The 22310-nt window shown below is 43.4% G+C and overlaps 1 long non-coding RNA gene across 1 annotated transcript in view; it reads right to left on the reverse strand.

Moving 5' to 3' along the window:
* Window positions 1-8103: 8103 nt before the first annotated feature.
* LOC130163593 (uncharacterized) overlaps window positions 8104-22310 on the reverse strand; it is a 64447-nt gene continuing 50240 nt past the window's right edge. The window contains exon 3 of the long non-coding RNA XR_008826488.1: window positions 8104-8317. This is a non-coding gene — a long non-coding RNA (uncharacterized LOC130163593). The remainder of the gene's footprint in view (window positions 8318-22310) is intronic.

Here is a 22310-nt window from a genome sequence, read left to right on the forward strand (position 1 = left end):
TATTATGCAGCAAAATTTTAGCTCTAATTCTGCTCATGATTCCCTGTCGTATGGACCTAAATGTTCTTTAAAAGGTCAGAATGTGCGTTTCAGGGAGTTTATGTTCACTTTTTTAATACATGTTGTGAGCAATGAGCAATTTTCTTTGTAAAAATGATGAGAATGAGCTGCAGAGAGTCTGAAAGTTCCTGCTCTGGCAGTAACTATGTTTAGTTACTCTCTGAAGGTCACCGAATCATGATCAGTAACCGTGCACTAAAGTGTCGCTTCATCTCCAGGATCATGTTTGTGTTGTGGGGCTTCGTTTGCAGGGTGGGGGTGGGGGGTTTTTGAAAGTGGTGGGCAACACTTTAACAGGAAGTGCCTTCACTCTCACTTCCTCTTTGGTGCTCTACCAGAGAGAGGTGGCCTCATTGCTTCCTGCATAAATCCAGTATATTTATTCTCTCTCTCATTTCCTCCTCTGTAATTCATTGTCTCTCACTCCCACTCTTTCTCACCCCGCTCTATCTCCGTGTCTCTGTTTCATGCAGTTCACCCAGTTTCCTCTCCATCTCTTTTCTCTGTGTGAATAGCTTAAAAAGCATTATGCACCGCACTGATTCACTCATATCATGAATAAAATAATGCTACCAGTCACACAGGGTCTAAACCAGGCTTTGACATGGGTTTTTCAAGGCAGATACCAGTGTCTGTATTTTTAGACCAGAGCTGCCAGTGGCAGGACATATTGAGCCAACAGTCTGTATTTAAATGTCACTGTTTTCATGCCAAAATTCAGGGAGGCATAAAGGGTTACCTCCAGAAACGTATTCCTGACAGGATGAAAAAACCAGCAGGACAAACATATATGTCTAATATATTTAGTTATATGTATATTTAGCTGTATATATTTGAACGTTACATCATGTTTTATTTGTATTTGCGTCAGTTCGGTTCTTTTCTCTGCCGTGTCCGTTTTAATTTATATGTTTTCTACTTCTATATTTTGTCATATACTTTATATCAAAGGTAAAGGCTGAAAGACTAAACCAGTCTCATCACAGATCAACAGAACTTCACTGAGCTCCATTAGCTTCCCTGCCAATAAAAAGAAAATGTGCTCCCTATGCTGTTACATTACTGTTTCATGTCCTTAAGCGGCTTTAAACTGGTCCATTTCCACGTGCATACAAAATCAATTAATCAATCAATAATATATGTGACATTAAAGCAGAAGGGAACGTGTTCTGTGCATAGAAATGGAGGCAGTGTGTGGAGTGTGCGGCTCTGTGAGGTCGTGCTTAGGCACCAGGAAGTGGGGCTACGAGCTAAATGCTAACGTCAGCATGCTAACGTCCTCACAACGACAACGCTAACAGGCTAATGTGAAGGAGGTGAAATGTTTACCATTGTCACCATCTTAGCCAACGTTCGCTAACTAGCACTGAACACAAAATACAGCCGAGGACGCTGGGAAATTATTATCGGAGTAAAATACTGGACGAAATCAGTCACTTACTCCCTTTATAGTCCACTGTATAGTGAGTTCTCCATTTTGTAGCGCTCTCCGAGTGAAAAGTGAGAATTACTAGGGACACAGTATCCCACAATGCATCATGCTCGTGCTGAAAATGGCGCAGCGAAAATGACCCCAAGTGGTGTCCGAAAGGGTTTTAATTTTACAGATGAAATCACTATATATTCCCTTTACATGGGACTGAGAATGAGTCCATCCATCCACCAACATTAGCACGGAGCCACTCTGCTAACGTGGCTAAAAAATCATAATAAAAGAATCTGATCAATATTCATATAATTTCACCACAAAAGACCAAACTGTTTATCTGTCATTGTTTTAAAGTATTATTGTAATTTTATATATGTCATCACATGGAATCACAATGTGTGTGACTCAGCTCTGGACTTTAACAGTTACAACCAGTTCAAGAGAAAGAATATAAAGAATTTTATATTTGAAATTGATGTTATTGCCCGGTCAGGGACGGACCGCAGCGCCCGGACCATTCCTCATGTTAATAAAAGGCTGATATCAGTCCCATATATTTTGGTCAAAGACCATCCTTATCATGCCGATGAGACTGCACGTACAGCGCTTATGAAAGGGAATAAAACAATAAATATCGCTGCAAAATACCACACAAATCCCAATATGTCAGAGGCTGTGAAAGTATTTTTTCCCCCTATGGCCTCTCCATTGATCCAACAACATAAATCAGTCCGTGGAATCCTTTTGCTCAACAATACCTGATGGGAAATCTCTCTTTGTCTCAGGTGCTGTGGTCATTTGTGCTAAAAGGTCATAGGTCAGATAGAGCAGCAGCCAATTAAAGCCCTGCAGATTCAACACGAGGAAGAAACAATCTCAAACCCCATCTGTGGACCTTCGCCTCAGGGGCCTGGTCGCCAATAACTGCCCTACCTCTGTGTACAGTGTGTGTGTGTGTGTGTGTGTGTGTGTGTGTGTGTGTGTGTGTGTCTTTTAGTTTATTTTTATACATCTCTTTCTACACCTGCTGCCGCTAAACATACACTACAAAAATAACTGTTTATGTGCGTCTGTGCATGTGTGTATTTTTTATCAATTTCATACACCACACACACACGCACAAACACACACACACACACACGCAGACAGTCGAGGGTGTCAGTCCACAGACGTAGTTCCTGGCTTGCTACCGGTGCAGAGGTCACTGCAAGCGAGCACACTCCATTTCCCAGGCTGCCGCGGGGCTGGCCAAGGGCAGGAAGGCGCGTTGTTCGCTGGTTTGATGAAACATGTCTACCTTGGTGTGTGTGTGAGTGAGTGTGTGTGTGTGTGTGTGTGTGTGTGTGTGTGTGTGTGCCTTATGGGAGGGGTGGAGGGTCAGAGATGAATGTGTGTGTGTGTGTGACTGTGAGTGTGTATTATGGTCTTTCTAGTTCAAGATGGCACACTGACAAGTCAAAGGCTCATACATCATTCTGTGGCAGAGGGATATTTATGGGTGTCTGATGCAACTATATATGTGTGTGTGCATGTGTGTGTGTGTGTGTGTGTGTATGTCAGAGAGAAGGAGACAGAGTGAGGGAGTGAGGATGAGCGCAAAAAATACAAAGGAAGAGAGAGAGAGCAGGAATTCCTTCTCAAGTAAAGGCAAGCCTTCCTGAGGTGTGCTCTCAGTCTGAAGTGGAAATGGCTGTCACTTCGCTGTGTTACATGTTCACTATCACTCTACTCACATTTTCTTTGACCTCAAAAGAACCAGTTCAACACGGAAATATAACTATAAATATAAATGAAAATATATTCATTTGATTATTCATCCAATGATTGTAACTACAGTCAAAATGATTCAGTCAGTTTGTTTTTTTTACTTAAAAATTAGGAATATTTTTATGTAAATGAGGTTTATTGACCATAAAACTCAAAAAGAAAGTGTAAAATTTGACTGAAAAGGTGTAATGCAATTACTGGGTCATAAATCTATACTTCATTTTTCATAAACAGTCGAACAGATCGGGTCAATTTTGACCCGGGAGGACAAAAGTTGGTTGACAGGAAGATGATACGGAGGTTAACAGGTAACGATGAGATCAGACTTTAAAATCACAGTAAAGTGGAAGCTAGAGGGACTTTATTTTCAGTAACGTGACGCGTTTTCTGTGTGAGACACAATGTGTCGGAGGGATTTAGTTTCTCGAATGATCATTTAATGTAACTGGATCACTCAAAGGTGGGCGTGGCTTAGCAAATATAACTTAAACACCTGTGTTGTTAGACCGAGAGGAGGAGGAGAATAAATGAACATAGGGTGTATTCTCAGTACAGTGCATTACAGTACTCCTCCAATGACACTGCTCTGTTAGCTCCCTGCGAGCTAACACAAGCTAAGTGCAGTGTTTTATATGACGGGAGGGGTTAGAAAGTCCCGACAAACCTCATCTGAATGGACTGAGTTATGCCCTTGAGTTCCAGATGTGTCATGTGTCAAAAACATTTTCATGTGTTACAGGAAGAGAAAATGAATTTTGATAGAAAAGTAATTAAAAACAATTTTCTGGACGAGCATGAAATGAGAGATAAATTAACAATCAACACTGGGACATAAGCAATCACAATAAATTTGACTACTTCCACCAACGGACAAGACTACGGTGGCCCAGAGAGCAAATACTCACAACACAATCAAATACACAGACAAAACCCTGCACTAAACAAAACAAACCGTCACCTCTCTGTGCCTCAACCGAAATCCTCCAAAACCCTGACTCTAGAAGAAATGACTGGGAGGACGGTGAGAGCCGACAGGACGATGGGCCGAGCCGGAGGGACACCGAACTCCATAAAGACTGAGCTCTTCTTCATGTGAGCCGTGGCCGACTGAGAACAATGGGCAGTGACTCGTGCAGAAGGAAAAGTATTCAACACTCTACGGCCTACAGAGGAACGCACTTTCCACAGCTTGGTCTGATCAGTGGTGACGCCCGGATCCGACCCGTCATCGGGCCGACAGTGGGGATGCGTGTCCCTGCCTGTAGCTTGTTTGCGTGCTCGGCCCGAGGAAAATGAATCACAATAAGAAAAGAGAGAGTAACGTAGAAGTGTATTATAGTGGCTCTTTTCTTCTTCTTAACACACTGCTGAATCATGTGGTGCTTATTACTCTGGGACTACAGTAATGTGAGTTTGTGATGCCCATGTGAATAAAGTTTTGGTTGCTACAAGTCACATTTCAAACTAAATCAAAGCAGAAAATAGAATTAAACAATCTAATTTATGATAGTTTTCCCCCCACAGCTGTGTTATATCAGCTATTATGCTGTGCAATCAAAATTATTTTCAAAATGATGAATGAGGTAAATGTTCAACATGCAGTGGCTTTTGGCTTTCGCTTTAGTCGTTTTGTTTCTAACAGGAAAATTATCCAAACCTGACAAAAATAAGCCTTCGGCAAGCTTGTGGAGCAAGTAGGAGGTTGTAGACTGGTGCTAAAAACAAACTCCTAACGAAGCTAACGGCATTAATAAGAGCCAGGGATGTCATCATCTCTGGATGTGTGGTTTACAGACTATGACTTCTTGCTTCTAAGCAGTGGGTGGGAGAGAAAACAGCCTGCCAAGATATTGTTTCATAACATTCGGCACCACTCTTGACAACCGTGAGCTGGTTTTACTGGCCGGAGAAGATTGTTGCTTCCCTGTCAGTCCCACAGCAACGCCATCCCACACACACTCACCTCTGTGCAACCCGCTGCAGGGCCAAGCAAAGTAGAGAGAGAGTGAGAGAGAGAGAGAGAGAGGGAAGGATGGAAGGAAGGGAGGGCTCTGAAAAACAAATCTGACCGCGAGGAGGAAAACCTTTCGAGTATTGTGTCATCGCTCTGCCAGAGTACAGCAGGCTGCAGCTGCGATCGTCCAAATGTGTTCGCAATAAAGTTTGGAGAAAACACACACTCTCTCTCTCTCTCTCTCTCTCACGCGCAAACGAACACACACACACACACACACACACACACACACACGTGCACGCCGACAGTGTAACTGAAAGAACACGATCATCTGTTTCTCATTGTTGAGGAATCTTCTGAGCTGCTTCCAACCCCTGCACCCCTCCTCCTCCCCTGCATCCTTCCTCCCCTCCGTCCACCTCGCTGCAGTGCTTTCTGCAGGCCGTCATGTAAACACACACTGTGTTAAACAAATTCACAGCGTCAGGAAATAGACTGATAAAGCTAGAACCGTCCAGATGATTACAGCTGCTCAGACTTGTGTCGTCTGATGGAAATGTCGCTTTACAATCCAATAAAGTCAAGAACATCAGTGACATTGAATCGAAGACGCCTAATATATTATATTATATATCTTTTATCAGTTATAAGCACATATAAGAATATGTGTAAGTGTGTATGTGCAGATTAGCAAATTAAAGCATAATAGGACTTTATAACACAGGTGTATAACATTAATTATAAGGATATCTTTCAATCAGTCATCAATATTTATGAGCAATAAGTTTATATTTAGCTTTATATTATATATTTATGTTTGTAAATGCTACATTGCATTACAATGCTTTCATTTCATTTCATGAGAACAAAGGAGATTTATTGACTGTTGGCAGCTATCTTTTATTTTTATGGATTAAAATTTCAAATTAAGAGATCAGATTCATTTTATTTCAACAATGAGTTTTAAGACATTTATTGACCTTTAATTCACATGCACACATCCCTTACACATATGCTTATAAATATGTTAAAACTAAGTGATTACAGCTGCATTATTGTGTATTCATGAACTATTTATAGTAGAGTAGTTGTTTATAAATGCATGAATGCAACATCTTTTGTATTTAGTGTGTGTTTCCTGTTTATCATCGTTAATTAGATGATTAGAATAAAATCTGGGTATTTACGATCAATCACACCAGATGTGCGATTAAAAAGAAAAAGTGCATTAGATCCATCTCATGTGAACCCCACTGAGAACAATGTGAATATCAGCTGCATGTATCGGTGGTCTGACTCCATCAAGAGCAGTGTGTGTGTGTGTGTGTGTGTGTGTGTGTGTGTGTGTGTGTGTGTGTGTGTGTGTGTGGTGGAGTTGGGGGTGGTGGGGCAGCTACAGCTACAGGCTGTGGTACACATCAGGGAGGCGAGGGAGGGGAGGGGAAACGCCGAGCTGTCAGAGCCCTCCGGGTCAGAGCTCCACGGAGGAAAAAACAAAAAAACCACCAACTCAGCGTTTGCGTCCGGCGAGTGCTGCATAATTGCATCACCAAACCGTCAATACTCCCTCCGATGACAGATTGCATAAACAGCAATTTTTATTTATTTATTTATTCACTTGGCACACGTGTCATGTGTTCACAGGTCAAACGCGGTGACATACGAGTGAATCTGCGGCACGTTTCTGTCTGACTGCGTCGACGCAACACGGGTGTCGTGAGGTTTGTCAGGACGCCTGCGACGGGCAGATCGGTCGGAGGAAGTTTTCCTTGAGCCTTTACATGTGTTTACTGAGCATTTAAATCTATTCAGCAAAGCTTTTCACCCCCTCCAGCGCGGACTAAATCTGACGTCACATGAGTGAGTGAGAGAGAGAGAGAGAGAGAGAGAGAGAGAGAGAGAGAGAGAGAGAGAGAGAGGGACCCTCGAATGTTTCACACATGCATTGAACTGCAGTGATCCATCTGAAGCGTTTGAAGTTTATATCCTGAAAACATTTCGGGGGATCTATCAGAGACTTCTAAACTCCTTCCAATAGTGTTTGCAGCACAGTGAAGCAGGCCTGTGTTACACTGTGAATGAACAGCAAAGACAGTCAGAGAGTGAGGAGGAGGAGGAGGAGGAGGAGGAGAGGAAGGGGTGGTGGGGGGAGAAGCAAGACAAGGAAAAATAAATCTGTTGCTTCTTGTTCGGGCCCGTCTCTGTTTTGGTGAGTGAGGTCATGAGGAGAAGGTGAAGAGTGAATCTGTCTCCTCCTTCAAAGACAGACTCTCCTCTGTCTTTCCATCCCTCGCTCTGTTTTTAAAGCCCGGCAGTATCACATGATAAAAACGCTGCTTTTAAGAGCTTTTAGAAGTAAATAAATAAATAAATAAATAAAAAACGAGTGTCTCTTCCTCTCTTGTTCTTTCTCAGCACTTTACATCCTCTCCCTCTCTCTCCCTGCCCCCCCCACCCTCGCTCCAGCAATCATATGGCTGGTGTTCTTTATGCATGCACATGCTTTCATGCCCCATATTGGATTTGCTGATAAAAATAGAGGGAAAAATGAAAAGAATATTGCGAGCTAACAATTTTGACGTGGATATTCAAATGCGCTCCTGTGAAGTGTTGTGGAGAGAAATGAGGGCTGCTCTGAGGTCAGCTCCAATACCGCCGGCCCAGATCAACATAAAAGGGGGAACCGGCTCCCCACGCCTGATCCAGAGTCAGTTCATCAAATATTAATGCTGCGTGTGGTATTCCTGGGAGCGTAGCCCGACCCGAATACAATTACAAGCAATAAACAGCAGTTCTGCTTTAATCACAAGAGCAACGTTTACATGATTAATGCAATAAACTCCAATCTCATATCGCTGTTATGAGCTCAAGCTGAGAGCATGGTGCCAACGTTGTGATTATGCACATGATTATATTGATTTTTTTTATATTACCTCTTTTCATTTGCCTTCATCATGGACTCCGGGATTTTCAGTGTAGGTGACGTGGCGTGGATCCGCCGGCGCAGCTCGCTCAGATCGCTGAAATCCGGCGCTGGAGATGAATTCAGGGAGAGTTTGAAGCCATCCCAATTCTGCCCGTCTCCTCCTCTTCCTTCTGCAGCATTTCTGCATAAAAGATATAAAATGTGCTGCTCATTTATTATATTCTCTATTTATGTTTGTTTAAACCCCCCCATCCCGTATTTCTCCCTTCAGCTGTAATATCCTCAAAAACGGATCAGCTCAGGGGTCAAGAAGAAGTGAGGAGTGATTAGTTCAGGGAGGATCAAGTTTTTTATTCAAGTTTCCGGAGTGTGAGGGGGGAAACTATGACATTTACTGGCAGGAAAGAGGCTCGAGAGCTTCGCCTGAGATCCCTACAGACGTTTCCAGAGCCGTGTCAAACTGTAAAGAGCGAGAGGAAGCGGCGATACAACTGAAAGAGTCAGGAGAATGAGGAAAAAAAAAAAAAAAGAAACCTCTGATTAGGAAAACACACTCCTGATTAAGCAGAATCAGTAAGCTAAGGACAGCATCAGTGTGATTGGAGGTGGCGCTCTGAGAAGTGAGCAACAGTAAAGAGGCTCTCGACGCTGATGGCCGGCCTGACTGCTGCTCGACTCACTGTGGCAGAGCTCTGTAACAAGATGCCATCACCCACCCACCCCAACCTCCACACACACACACACACACACCAACATCATCAGTGTTGTTTTCCAAAAACTGTAACCACTTACTTTGAGTTGTCTAAACCAGCGGTTCTCATAGTCTGGGGTCGTAGAGAAGGTTCCTGGTTGGTATTTTTGTTCATGGGATTCAAAAATACTTTCTGTAATAAAACATCCGTCGTAAAAAGAATATCACAATTTACCGCTCATCCTAATGTTTCGGTTTCTCTAGGTCTTCTTCTGATGGAGGTCTAGAGAGACCGAAACGAAGGATGAATTGGCAATAGATCATGAAGCTGAACAAGAGTGCGGGATATTCTTTTCAAGACTGAAGTGACACTTTCTATCGCAGCCGAACTAAAGACATTTGGATGTGCGAATATCTCCGAGAAAATTGTAATAAAAGATCTAAAAGCTAAAATGTTATCAGCTGTGGGACCCCGGGACAAAATCTTATCAGCTGGGGGTCCATGATCTGATCTGTGTCACTTCAGGGGTCCTTTATGTGAAAGAGTTCGAGAACCACTGGTCTAAACTGTAGAAAAAGCTGCTGGTGTGTCAGGAAACGCCACATGAGCAAAAGGTTTATATATTTCAAACTTGACGGATCATTTTTGACCTTAGAAACAGCAGCTGATCAAACTACCTCCTCTCATGTTCCACTTGTCCTCGATCTTTGGGCAATTCCACGTAGTCTTTATCAGCAAAACTATAGATCTTCAAGGTTTCCATCATTCTGAGCATTGCTGGTACTTCTTGTTCTTGTTGGCTTCAAAGTAGAACTTGGCAGTTCAAAGACAAATTACCGTGTCATTTAGATATGAAGGTCTCGTTGCCTTCACTGACTTTCAAAGGCCTCGGTATCACCGATAGCAGGAGTTCATTCCAGTAGTGGTGACTTATGAGGAGGATTATTGATAGCAAATTTATGCCTGTCCTTTAATATCATCATGATTTTTCTTTTTAGAGGGAAAGTGCTGACTGGAGGCTCGGTATCCTGTCCATTTTTATTTTCTGTTGGAAAGCAAAAGTGTTCCATCTGAACTGCCAAACATTCAGTTTGAAATAATCCACCCCCTCCATCAAGTCCCTCTCAGATTCTGAATATATCTTCGTTTCAACTTGTTCAACTCTTCATCTTTTTTTTTTTCCTCTCAGAAAGGGAAAATACTTTAAATGACGGCTGCCAAAGCATCTGTTTTGTTCACATCTGTAGTTTGGTTCCTTTAATCAAGACCAGAGGAAATTGAGATCCATGTTTGACTTTATTTTTAGGCTGTTTAGGGTTCACACAGACCAAGTGTTGAAAATATGAAGCCTCATGGCCTGACAGGTAACGTTTTCATTGGCTGATTTTAGTAAGTCGTCATTTTACATCATCGAGAAGTTCATGGACCCCGGGGGAGGAAATCAAAACAAACTTCATTCTGGTCGAATGACAGCAAGTCATGCAAAACTCGGCTGCAGCTGAAGCCTCATTTTTTCTTCTCACAAGTCACATCAAGTGAAAATGCACTGGGCTAGATCTGTTTTTTTTTTAAAAAAGCAAAGGGCAAACAGATGTGCACTGAACCAAAACATGAGGTCAAGCTTTGTTGACTCAATTAAAAAATGAAAGTGGTGTAATCTGACCAAAACATTTGTGTTCCTCTTAGGTGAAGGAACAGAAATTCTCTGTTTGTTCGGTAGACTAAAAGATGGGACATAAAAATGTTTTGTTATTACTTCTTTAAAAACAGGATTGTGCCAAAGTGGAATTAGCATCGATGGAAGAGGTGAACGATCCAAATAGCTTGTTAGTTTGCCACCAGGTTGTAAGTGCTGTGTTAATTGTTCAGCCATTGAAACGTGGATGGGCTTTAATTGTTTGGTCGATAAATAGCAGGTGTTTTTTGGGTAAGGACTGGTTTCCAGGGGTGCTCTACACCCAGCCACGTGGAATGTACTGTTTTGTCCTCTGTTGTATTTTCTCTCAGCTCCGGTTGAAGGACAGAAAATGTTCAAAGCTGAGCTTCCAAACCTCTAATTGACTTTTGATTTCTAAGGTACTGCTTCTTCAATGTGGCTGATTTTTGGTAAAAAAAAAATACAAACTTACCCGACACGAGAAACAGGTAATTTGCTGTATCAGGATTATTGTCTTCTATTGTGTCTTCTATGTTTTCAAGCTTGAAATTAAAATTTGAGTCTGCTTGTCTGAGTTTGTGTTTGCTCGTGTTTGAAATACACTCGTGTGCAGACTTTTGTGAAGACCTCTTCAGAGGAAGAATCTTGACCTCTGCATCCCAATTATTCATATAAAGGGGAAGAATTTCAGAAATTAATATCCACAGATGTCACCAAAATGACATATTATGTACTGGGGCTTGTGGGTTTGTAAATCATAAGAATACTACTATTGTTTTAGCATGCTTAGCAAATCCTGCTGCTATAATAACCGCCATAGTTGCCTATGAAGCACAGTATGTTATTGTAACATCACAGCTTGAATAACACCATCAAAAACAGTCAAGTACTGCGAGGTACATCTCTACTAGCTGTTTTAACACGTGGTGTTATACGTCGGATGTTTTTGAGAAATGTGCATATGAACAGATTGAGTGGGATTCTGTGAGAATAGAGGTCTTGATATCCGTTGATGATAGTGGTGTTTTTAGGGATCTAGCATGAGCAAACGGCTGTGATGCATGCAGTGTGATGCGTGCTGCAATTCGTTTTTTTTTTTTTTTTTTTTAATTTGTTGGGATTTTTAAAGTCTGCTCGTGTGTCCCCGGGCTAAGATACCTGAGCAGCTCTCTCTTCCTCCCCGCTGCCTGCCATTTTATCCTTTCATCCTCTCCTGTCCGTTTTTTCATCTGCCGTTGGAAAGGGAAAACGTGTTCCATCTAAACTGCCAAACATTCACTTTGAAACGTACAGATGGTGACAAAATTAAAGGAAAAAACCGACATAAAGTGTCTTCGTAAGGTGTTGGGCCACCATGTGCCGGCGGAGCAGCTTCAATGCGCCTTGGCATTGATTCTTGATTCCACACGTCTCTGAACTCTGCTGGAGGGATGAACACCGTTCTTCTGAAAGATATTCCCTCGTTTGGTGTTTTGATGTTGGCGGTGGAGAGCGCCGTCTGACACGCTGGTCCAAAATCTCTCTCTCTCTCGTTTTCATACTTATTAAACCATCAGTGACCCATCATACCCTGTGGAAGAGACCACTCCCATCAGGATAAAGGTGATCACTTAAAACATCTTTGTATTGATTTGCAAACTCTCCCCCCGCCCGCCCGCCCGCCCCCACAGCTGCACAGAGCCAGCAGATCCCGTCAGTGTAGGGGTCAAACATTCAGGCCTGTACTGTTCTCTCGGTAGAAAATATGTTGAAGGATGACTCATCCGACCGTGTTGTTTTTCTCCACATCTCTATAGACCAGTGCTGATGGTTTTTGCACCACTGAACTCTCAAAATGTGCGTTCATGTCTGTAATGAGGGGTTTATGCACTGCAGCCTTGCTATAATATCCCTCTCTATGCAACGGACAGACTGTTCCTGCTGACACACACTCCATGGATTGTCCTGCATTGACATTCTGAGTAACTTGAGGAAAAGAAGTGCTCTTCTGCTTTTCTTAACGTATCGCACTAACGCAGGAACATCGCAGTCATCAAACGTGTCGCCTCGAAAACATTATCTAACCCTGTTGAGCATCTTAGTAACTGAAGCTGCTGCCGTCCCGGTCCTAACAACGATCCCTCTTTCAAAGTCACTTCCATCTTCTCCTCTTGCCATCGTGATACAAAATCAGCATCAATCGGGCCTGCTTAGCATTTTTATACATGCCACAGAGCATGACTGGATGTTAATTGCTTAATTGTACCATGCAGTGCACCTGTGTGGAAGCATCTGCATTTGTTATGTTCTCCACTCATTTATTCAGCTTTTTCCTTTGATTTGTCACCCGTCTGTATCCACCGCCTCCCATGAATCCATCCCAAATCCGCATACATCCCTTTCCCGCCAGCGTTTCCCTTCGCGTCCTTGTGCGGCTGTTGATTGACTTCTTTTTCTCAGGGCTGATTTTTCTCTGACTTGTGGATGTGGAGATTTGTGAATGAGCCCTGGTTCTGAATGCTGGCCTGTTGCCCGGTCATAAATCTCTACACTCGGAGTTTCAGTCCAGACCCGGATCTCCCCAAGAAACCCCTCCTGCCTCATGGTGGAAGAAAACCATTAAACTTCCTGGCCTATAAAACTGGCCCACTGCTGGAAGACACATTTCCCCCTTTGTGCTTTTTATGGCCACTCCTTTTCTTTGTACTGTATATAGGCTCCTCTGAAGCTGAAGGATGACGCGCCGTCATGATAAACAATGGGGTAATTAAGTGCAATGAAAAAGCTGGATAACAGGTGCACTGAGAGTATGTCACTGAGAGACTGTCAAAAGTTGGGCGCGTTCCCAGACTAGCCTTAAGGGGAGATGGAAAAACATGTGACAATGACTTGACTGAGCTTGAATATCTCTTTATAACACAGTGTAAAGCGCTCATTTCAGAAGTGGCAGCTCAGGAGAATGTAAGACTCCCTGTCAGTGCTATTTTTTCACACCAAAGCTGAGGTCTGAAGTCTGAATCTTTAAGAAACGAGAGATCACACAAATGACATCATTTATGGCATGGGAATTTTACTTCTCTTTTCCCCTTTAAACCCCCCAGTTTGTTGAGGAGAATAGCCAGGTCTCGTGAACTACAGGCCTCGTCACTAGCAGCAATTTATCCTCATATTTCAAACATGGCAACCTCATGACACTACCAGGTGAAAAGATGGGATCACCATGGCTGTCCATTCGACGCTGCTGAGTTAGGCCCCGATCAGACCCGCTGTCTGATTCAGGTGATCCGATCCGATCAGCGAAAAAACCACAGTGTTTTGTGGCCGCATAAACTTTAAAGATATCACTCGTCCGTCAAATTCTCCGCTTTCCGTCGGCGTCCTTGTTCTCCCCCGTTCGGTTATCAAACAGCCTAAACGTGTTGAACTGAGGACACCTGAGCGTGAGTGTGAAACAGCTTCAGCGTCGACGTCGTCTCTGTGTGGCCGTGCCCTCGTATTCGGTGCTTATTAGTTTTTGAAGTAGAGAGGGAAAAAATATACAAAATAGATGCATGTTACTATCTGCTCGCGGTCTGCATCCCAAAGACGAGCAATCAAGTGGGTAAACACACACACACACACACACACACACACACACACACACACACACACACATATATACACACAACTGCTACAAGTGGCTGTGGATGTTTGTCCTTCTCCTCTCCTCCATCTCTCCCTCTATCTCTCGCTTCATCCAGGCTAATCCCCCATTAAAATGGCACTGACTCTGCAGGCTGTGTTTACTCTGACCCCGGCGGATATGAAGTGTGTATACCTATTTTTTCAGGTTTTTCTTTTTTTAAACCAGTGCCTTGTTGTTTGAAGTGCTAATTCTGTTGTTCTGCCTTTATCTTGTGATCAGAGGGCCTTCTATCCTCTCACTTCACACCTCTGGAGAGACAGAAAGAGTCCCAGCTGAAAGCTTTTCATTGGATTGTCCTGGTTTTTCAGTTGCTTTAATATAAAATAAAATAAAAACCAATGCTCCATTATATACTGTAACAGCAAATTGAAAGCGTGTTCAAACAAACTTTGAAGAAACCCAACTTTTTTACAGACCGCTGGTCCATTTATTGTTGCACTATTGAGTGCAAGAATTATATTTGCTCTGGGCAGAAGATAAAGAAGCTCTTTATTTGCACGTAACCAGGATTTGTCCTCTGTATTTAAATAATTTGAATAGGTGGGAACGCTATTGTGAGGACCTGAATCTGAGTCCAGAGCTGTGGCCAAGAGAAAAGAAAATTCACTCTTTGGTTGAGCTGCTCTCAGCTGTTTTCATCAGGGTTTGGCTTCAACGCTGCACAGGCCAAACAGGGGGGAGAACAGCTGATCTGCAATGATGTGAGAAACTGTGTGCAGAGCCTGTGTCGCTAGCACATGGCCGAGCGTGCCGTCGTAGGACAGGGGAGAGGTTCTACGTCACATGTTCCGAGGGTTTCGGGTTTGTCCAAAGTACCTGTCACCTTCACCTCTTGTAGCTGCACTGTCTGTTTTCTCATGTTCTCTGTTACAACATAACAAAAAGAGAGTGTAGACCAGTTTTATGGAAAAGGTTAGAGGCTGCTGCCTTTTGTTATTACAGCAAATGGACTTTTTATATTAACAATAAGAGCAAGGCAAAGGAGAACAGATAAGAAAACATCCTTCCATCCATCCATCCACTGGAAACTGGCACATTCATACCATGCTGAGCTGTGAATATCCAGTGGGAGCAGAAATTAGTTAAGTATGCAATGGATAATGCTCACAACACCCATGCCAATGGAATAATGACATTACATGCATGCCTTTGCTTGTTGGGGGGGGGGCAAGAGCACCTTTTTTATCTGGCTTCTACTTGCATTTGTTTTATTTGACTTTTCTGCTCTTTTTCTATCAAACTAACCCGAAGCCCTTTAGGAGACTGGAGACGTCCACGCACTGATCCTCAGAGAAAAGGATTGGGGTGCGCTCATACAGTATAGTCGTCAATCCGGTATTCGTCCCTTTTGTGGCTAATAATAGCTTAAGAAAAGGTAGCATCTGTGCACGTATCTTCACAATATTTATGTCAGCTTTCACTGAGTGTGATAATCCATTCGGCATGGAATCGGATTCACTGGAACCATGCCTCAAAAGTATGTGTACGTGTTAGTGTGTACATGTGTGTGTGCTTCCCGCTAACCCCCCCCCCCGCCTTTCTCTCCACTAAACTGTGAATGTAACTCAGCTGGAGTATCTCAGCCAGGGCTGAGCTGAGCAGGTGACCCAGAAAAAGAGCAAACAGAGATGGAGGGAGAGAAGGGAGGAAGGAAGCTGAGGGGGGGAAAAAAAGAGAAAAGTCTGATATTTATAGATATGAGGATAATGATGCCACCCAACAGAGAGTGTGAACAGAGAGACTTGTGGATAAAGTGAGTGTGTGTGTGTGTGTGTGTGTATATATATATATATACGGTGTCGGTGAGAATACATTCCAGCACTAAGACCTGTCTGTTTGCAGATAAGACTCATACATCATCAATATCCCTCCTGTACAACTCCAGCGTATCAAACCCCAGACAATCCATCTACTTCTCCCTCCATTCTTCTGTGTTTCCAGCATCAGCGGGGAAATGTTCTGAGATAACAGACGGGCAGATAAAGAAGTTGGACCCGGACTTCTTTTTTTTTTGCAGTGTTTGCCCTAAACCAAAACAACTCGATGTTTAATAATTTAATCAAGTTTAATCATCTAGTGATCAACTTAATGCTGTTGTAGAAGCCTCTCCATCCTAAGGAAGTGCGCTATTTTGAGATGGTGAGGACGTAGTCTTTGTGACGTCACCCAAAGGTTTCTGAAGACCGGTTTCGAAGCTCAGAGAGGGCTGCTCCACTGTCGCCATCTTGGCAGTGTCTGACTCCGCCCCTAACCCCCAGCTAATCCACAAAATGAGCAAAGAGGTGGGGCATGTGTGGAGGGAGACTAAGGTGAATTACTGTTTGTGGCAAAGATACGCTCAGCCACCTGTCACTCAAAGAGGCCACGCCCTCAATTATGCAGAGCTTTAAGCCTTCTTAAAATGTAAACTTCATAAAAAATACAACATAAAAAATTCACTGCCTGTGTATTTCTGCTGTAAAGTTGGACATTTTAACATGGGAGTCTATGGGGATTTGGAGCCAGTCTCTAGTGGTCATTCGAAGAACTGCAGTTTTCAGTACTTCATTTTTCAGCCCCAGAAGTTGCTGCTTTGTGCTGCTAGAAAAGCCTGGTAGAGTAAGTAAGAGGACTTTTGGAGATTAGACTATTTTGAATACTTCCGCACATGCTTCAGAATAAGATCCAAGATAAACAATTTATGAGCCACTAAGCTGTTGTTTCTCAAACAATAATAATTTGTAAATTCACTACATTTGTCGTTCCATACCACCCTGTATCTTGTAATAAATCTTCTGTATTTCTTTTGCAAGAAAATTGGCAAATATCTAATTTATTCGGGGGGAGATTTGTGCTACATTTTTACAAGGGAATACAAAAGTTTTCCCCGGAAAAAGTGAAAGTTTTGTGAAAGACAGCAATAGTAGGGTTTTTATATTATTTTCATAATATTGTTCAACTCGTCCGGCCCGCAGCTCTGAATCATCCGGCACCCTGCTCAGAGTATTTCGGGAAAATTCTTTGGCATGAAACAAGTCAGATGTAAATATGCCTGATGCCAGCAGGAGCATGTTCCATGCAAAAACTATTGATAGTGGCCTTCAGAAGCTCATACTGGTCAAACTCTATTTCCGGCTGCCTTTAAATCCGTCCGCCCATTGTCCCTTCTTCCCTCGCTCCTTTGTTCCGTTCACCAGTGTCCTTCCCACCATGTTGTCATGCAGAGCCAGGCTGTAGTCGGTAGGCCTGCTGACACTCTGTTCCATCGCTCAGACCCACACTGTCACCTGCCTCATTAGTGCTGAACTGGTGGAGAAGAGACACACAGAACCCAAAAGCTGCACGGGCGTGCACACACACACACACATACAGACACACACACACACACACATACAGACACACACACACACACACTGCAGCCGGGTACACAGCCAGACGTTCACATGCACAGGCAAGCATCCGCACACTCGAGTGAGAATGAGCAAAAAATAAGGAGGGAAGAACTTGTTCTAGGTCACTGATATGTGTGTGACAGCGAGCGAGAGTGTGTGTGTGTGTGTGTGTGTGTGTGTGTGCAGCAGCAGCCTTTTTACTGAGCCGGCTGTCTTGCTGTGACAGAGGGTTTTGATTTTCCTCTTGTCTGACAGAAGTGACTTATGGCCGTACCGCTGTCTGTTAAAGACCCCAGGCCCCCTCGAACAGGAGGCTATGTGTTCAAAGTCCAGATATTATCCAGTGCAGGACACGAAGCGGCCCTGGAACTAACATTCAACTAATGCAGTCTGCTAAAGGCAGAGCAATTTCTCTGGACTAAACCTGCCAATAGCTGATTTGCTGTGCCATCTTTTCACATTTTACCAGTTTCGTGATAAAAAAAAAAAAAAATAGGCAGTGTTTTGTCCTGAACAGTGTTCTTGGCAGAGTGGAACGGCCTCTGCAAAACAGCAATTATGAGACACGGAAACTCATCACCAAAACCAAGCATTATAATAGTAATGATGATGATGAACACATTCGTGCATCCTCGCGTGGAATCTGATTTAAAATGTCACGTTAGAATCAGTTCAGGTTAAGGGTTTCCACACAGACAGCCAATGCAGTGTTTACCAACTGTGCAGTAAAAGCCACATGAGGCTGAGATGCTTATTACACACCAGAAAACAAGACAGCCTGTAAAATAAACAAGTGTAGGTCAAAAGCCTAGAACGGTTGGACCGCGTCGTGGACTATTTGCACTCTGCTTGTTGTCAGTTTGCTTCTCCCCTCCTCTCTGTGCTCACATCTACAGTGTTTTGATACGGTCAAATTCCCATTAAAGCTTTTGTCTTTGACACGTTTTTCTGTTTCTGTTGTCAGACAACGGGAAAAGTATTAAACAGAGACTGAAACGCATTAAGATGACGCGTCAACCATCGGCCACTTCCGAGCCCACGGGTCGTCTGTGCAGCAGCTTATTAAGACACATCGTTTACGCTTTGTTGCTAGGCGACATCTAGTGGTTGTAGGAAATTATGACAAGAGGGAAGGTGGAAAAGTGCGGCGACGTAGTATAAAGAAAGTCCACGTCACCCTTTTCCTAAACCTAAACCTAAGCAAGCCCTGACCGTTATTATGGTAACCATGGTGACGTTAAGGATTTAAAGTTAGCACAGCTAGCTAACACTGCAAAGCAAACTAACTAGCCAGAGGTTAGCTTTGCTTTGACACCTGACGTGTTTAACTTAGCTCCACTTTTTCATTCTGCTTTTTTCTTCACTGTTGCTGCCGCTCTAACTCTCGTTGTTGCTGTAGTTGCACCTTGTTAGCCGCAACCCCGCTAACCTTTAGCCTTGCTGACAGAAAATGGTTGACGGCTCCAAAACATCATCTGTAACCGGAGACTTGATTCTTTTTATTTATTTATTTATTTTTTAACCAGCTGATCCTGGTGTAAACACGATTATTTGTGTAACAGATGAGAATGTGTCTGTTTCATGTTATTCCCTGCAGCTAATCAGTCCCATACTGGGGGTGGGGTGGGGTGGGGGGGTTAAAGCAATGTTTTAAAGGAGACTTGACGAGGCAAAGGGAGAGGGCTCTTCATAAAAATGTGGAGAAAATAAATCATCTGAGGAGGATTGGAGGAGGGACAGCTGGAAAGTGCAGACAGAGAAAGGTTAGAGTGAGGAAAGTCATATCCTTGTGGTCAGGATTTTGAACATACAGTACACACACACACACACACACACACACACACACACACACACACACACACACACCGTATAATATTGCATCAGCTGACTGGCATTTGAAAACCAGCCCAGACGCCCTCGACAACATCTTTACCCACCCTACTTGAAAACCTCACAGACAGCCCCCTTTAGACTCATAACACTCTTAGCCAGACCTGGAGGTCTCCTTAATGTGAGTGTACATGCCAGTGTGTGTGTGTGTGTGTGTGTGTGTGTGTGTGTGTGTGCCTGTCCACTGACCCCGTGGGCCAGAGGAAACAGATGCTTAAGAGAGGGGGCCGAGGGGTTTACACAAGACCAAAGGATCAAACCCAAACCACAGTCAGCAACAAGGCTATTGCTCAACAGCGCTCGCACTCAGAAACAGGAAGTTCGTAAGACTGGCGCATCAGCTCACTGATACTCGGAGCCTCTGTCGGTCTTGCAGCATGTTGCGGCTTCAGTCGGGATTGATTCTCATGTTTCATTTTGATGAGGAAGTATTATTTACATTTGCCTGCTGGTCACCACAGTATCTCAAAATCTGAAGATATTTAAATGACGTTTGGTGGGAAGATGGAAATAACTATGTTTGAATTCTGCCAAAGAAGATTTTGAAGAATTAGCTAAATCTAGCACTTACTTCTTTCACTAGTTCTTGATTATATAAATTCCATCTTGTTGTCACACAGCTTCATACAGTGAATATGATCCTTTGATGACCTTTAAAAAGAAATCTGATCGGCATATTTGACAAAACTGCTAAAATTCTTCTAGCGACGCTGCGATTGAAACCACATGCAGATGACGCACATGTGCATGTCAACTCCAAATAACAAACTCCATAAACTTTGATGGCGTTTTGGCAGCAGCTGGCACCAGAGAAACAGGATCAATCTAAATGGCCATAAATCTGACTGACCCATTCGAAATTTTGCACAATTCATTCCTGTCCGATTCCCTAATGCTGCAGTGATGTTGTTGTTCTCCATAAAACTGAGCTGTGTATATTTTTGCTGCAGATGCATCAAAACACATTAAAGTAGGAGGATTGTGCAGCCGTGGCGGAGGTATGTGCTCTCTGAGCGTTTTATAACTACATATTACAGCCCTATCTTTCCTTACATTCATATTACTTTGAGTATCTGATGCTTCCCCGCCCCCAAACAGAGACATTCATTTGTTGGAAAATATTGAATATTGGCAGTAAATATCTTCTTGTCTGCACTTTAAATCCAAAAATATGAGTTCTGACCTTCAAACACTCGTATCTGTCCAGCATCACCAGCCGTTAGCGTCACACTCGTTTGACAAACAGCAGCAGCTTCATAAAAATGGAATCCTTTCTGCCTCGCTCTCTGTCTCTCACTCACTCACTCACTCACACACACACACACACACACACACACTCACACACACTCTCACACACTGAGAGACCATTTTGCTTTGGAAACAGACATTAATTTGCACATGAACTCTTACACAACCGTCATTGTCATGTCTGCGTCGAGTCCAATAGAGAGAGGAAACAGAGGAGGTGAGAATAATGAGCCGAATAACAGAGCTCTATCAGAGTAAACAAACTGCTGCCCAGGTCGGCGTGCTGTCAGTGTGTGTGGGAGGAGAGACAGGTGGAAACAATGTACTCTTCACCTGGGTTTAAGGGTTCTCCAGGCAGGGGACGAGCGAGGCTGGAGAGCGGCGCGAGATGGTGGAAACTCTGCCGAGGGCCTCCAAACAGTGAGGGCTACTACAAGTGCCCCAGGTACTAAACTATATACTGTATATGAGTTAGAGAGTATATACTGGGCAGATACTGGCCGTACTAAATGAAACACACCTGATATTCGTGGTGTTTGTGTTTCTCTGAGTCATACTTGGGTCCGACAGCTTTGTGAGGACCAAAATTCTGGATCCCACAAGTTTAAATGGCTGTTTGAGGGTTAACACATGGGTCTCAACAAATATCTATCTATCTATCTATCTATATAGATAGATAGATAGATAGATAGATAGATATATGTGACTGTTCACCTCGGTGGTGAGCTGCAGCATTCATTTGTCCTTACAGGGATAAATAAAGTTATATTGAACTTAACTGAGGTACAAGGCACATGATTTAACTTTATCAGCAGCCGCTAATCGTATTATGATTCACTGGTAATCAAACACTTTGCCAAATATATCTGAATGGTGGACTGAGTCCTCAACAAGAATTAGCTTTTGAAAAAGATGTTGGAAGCAGGTGGTTACCTGTTGGAGTGCCTGTGCCTTCTGTTGCTTCCAGTCAGTGAATACGTACATTTATCACTGCTTTCTAAACAAAACACAGTCCCTTGATAAATTGTCAGAGCAGAGCAGTCATTAACTTAAATGGAAGTGGTTACAGGTCATTATTTCTATCCAATGTATTGCATAATTGCAGCGTGTTATAATGTACAATCACTTATCCCTTAGTGGAAAATGTATATTCAAATGCGCACAGACACATTCCTGCCTCTCTCTCTCACACACACACACGTGCACACAAGCACGTGCACACCAACATGAACGCAGCATGATGGACCTGTGGTGCCGTGCCAGAGCGGAAAAGCTAGTGGAGCAGAACCCAGGGCAGAGCCTGGGATCCTGCCAAGCCCAGCTGGTGGCACAAGCAAACCGAGGGGAGGAGAGGAGGAAGAGGATGAGGAGAGGTGAGGGAAGGGAGAGAGGCAGAGGTAGGACGGGAGCCAGGGGGGAGTGGAGGGGCTCGGAGACGGGCGGTGTGACACCCACCCACCGACCGACCGACACTTCTATCTCTGGAGAGCGAAGAATCCTGTGTGAGTGACTGCAGAAGAGGGAGAGAGGGGATTTAGTGGGGGTTGGGAAACATGTTGATGCATGTATTCATAAATGTGTGAGAGGTATGTATTCTGTGTGGGCGTCGAGAGAGAATGATATATGGAGGAGACGGAGGAGTGGAGTAGAAG

Source organism: Seriola aureovittata, chromosome 22, assembly GCF_021018895.1.
Source record: "Seriola aureovittata isolate HTS-2021-v1 ecotype China chromosome 22, ASM2101889v1, whole genome shotgun sequence".
NCBI classification, from domain to species: domain Eukaryota; kingdom Metazoa; phylum Chordata; class Actinopteri; order Carangiformes; family Carangidae; genus Seriola; species Seriola aureovittata.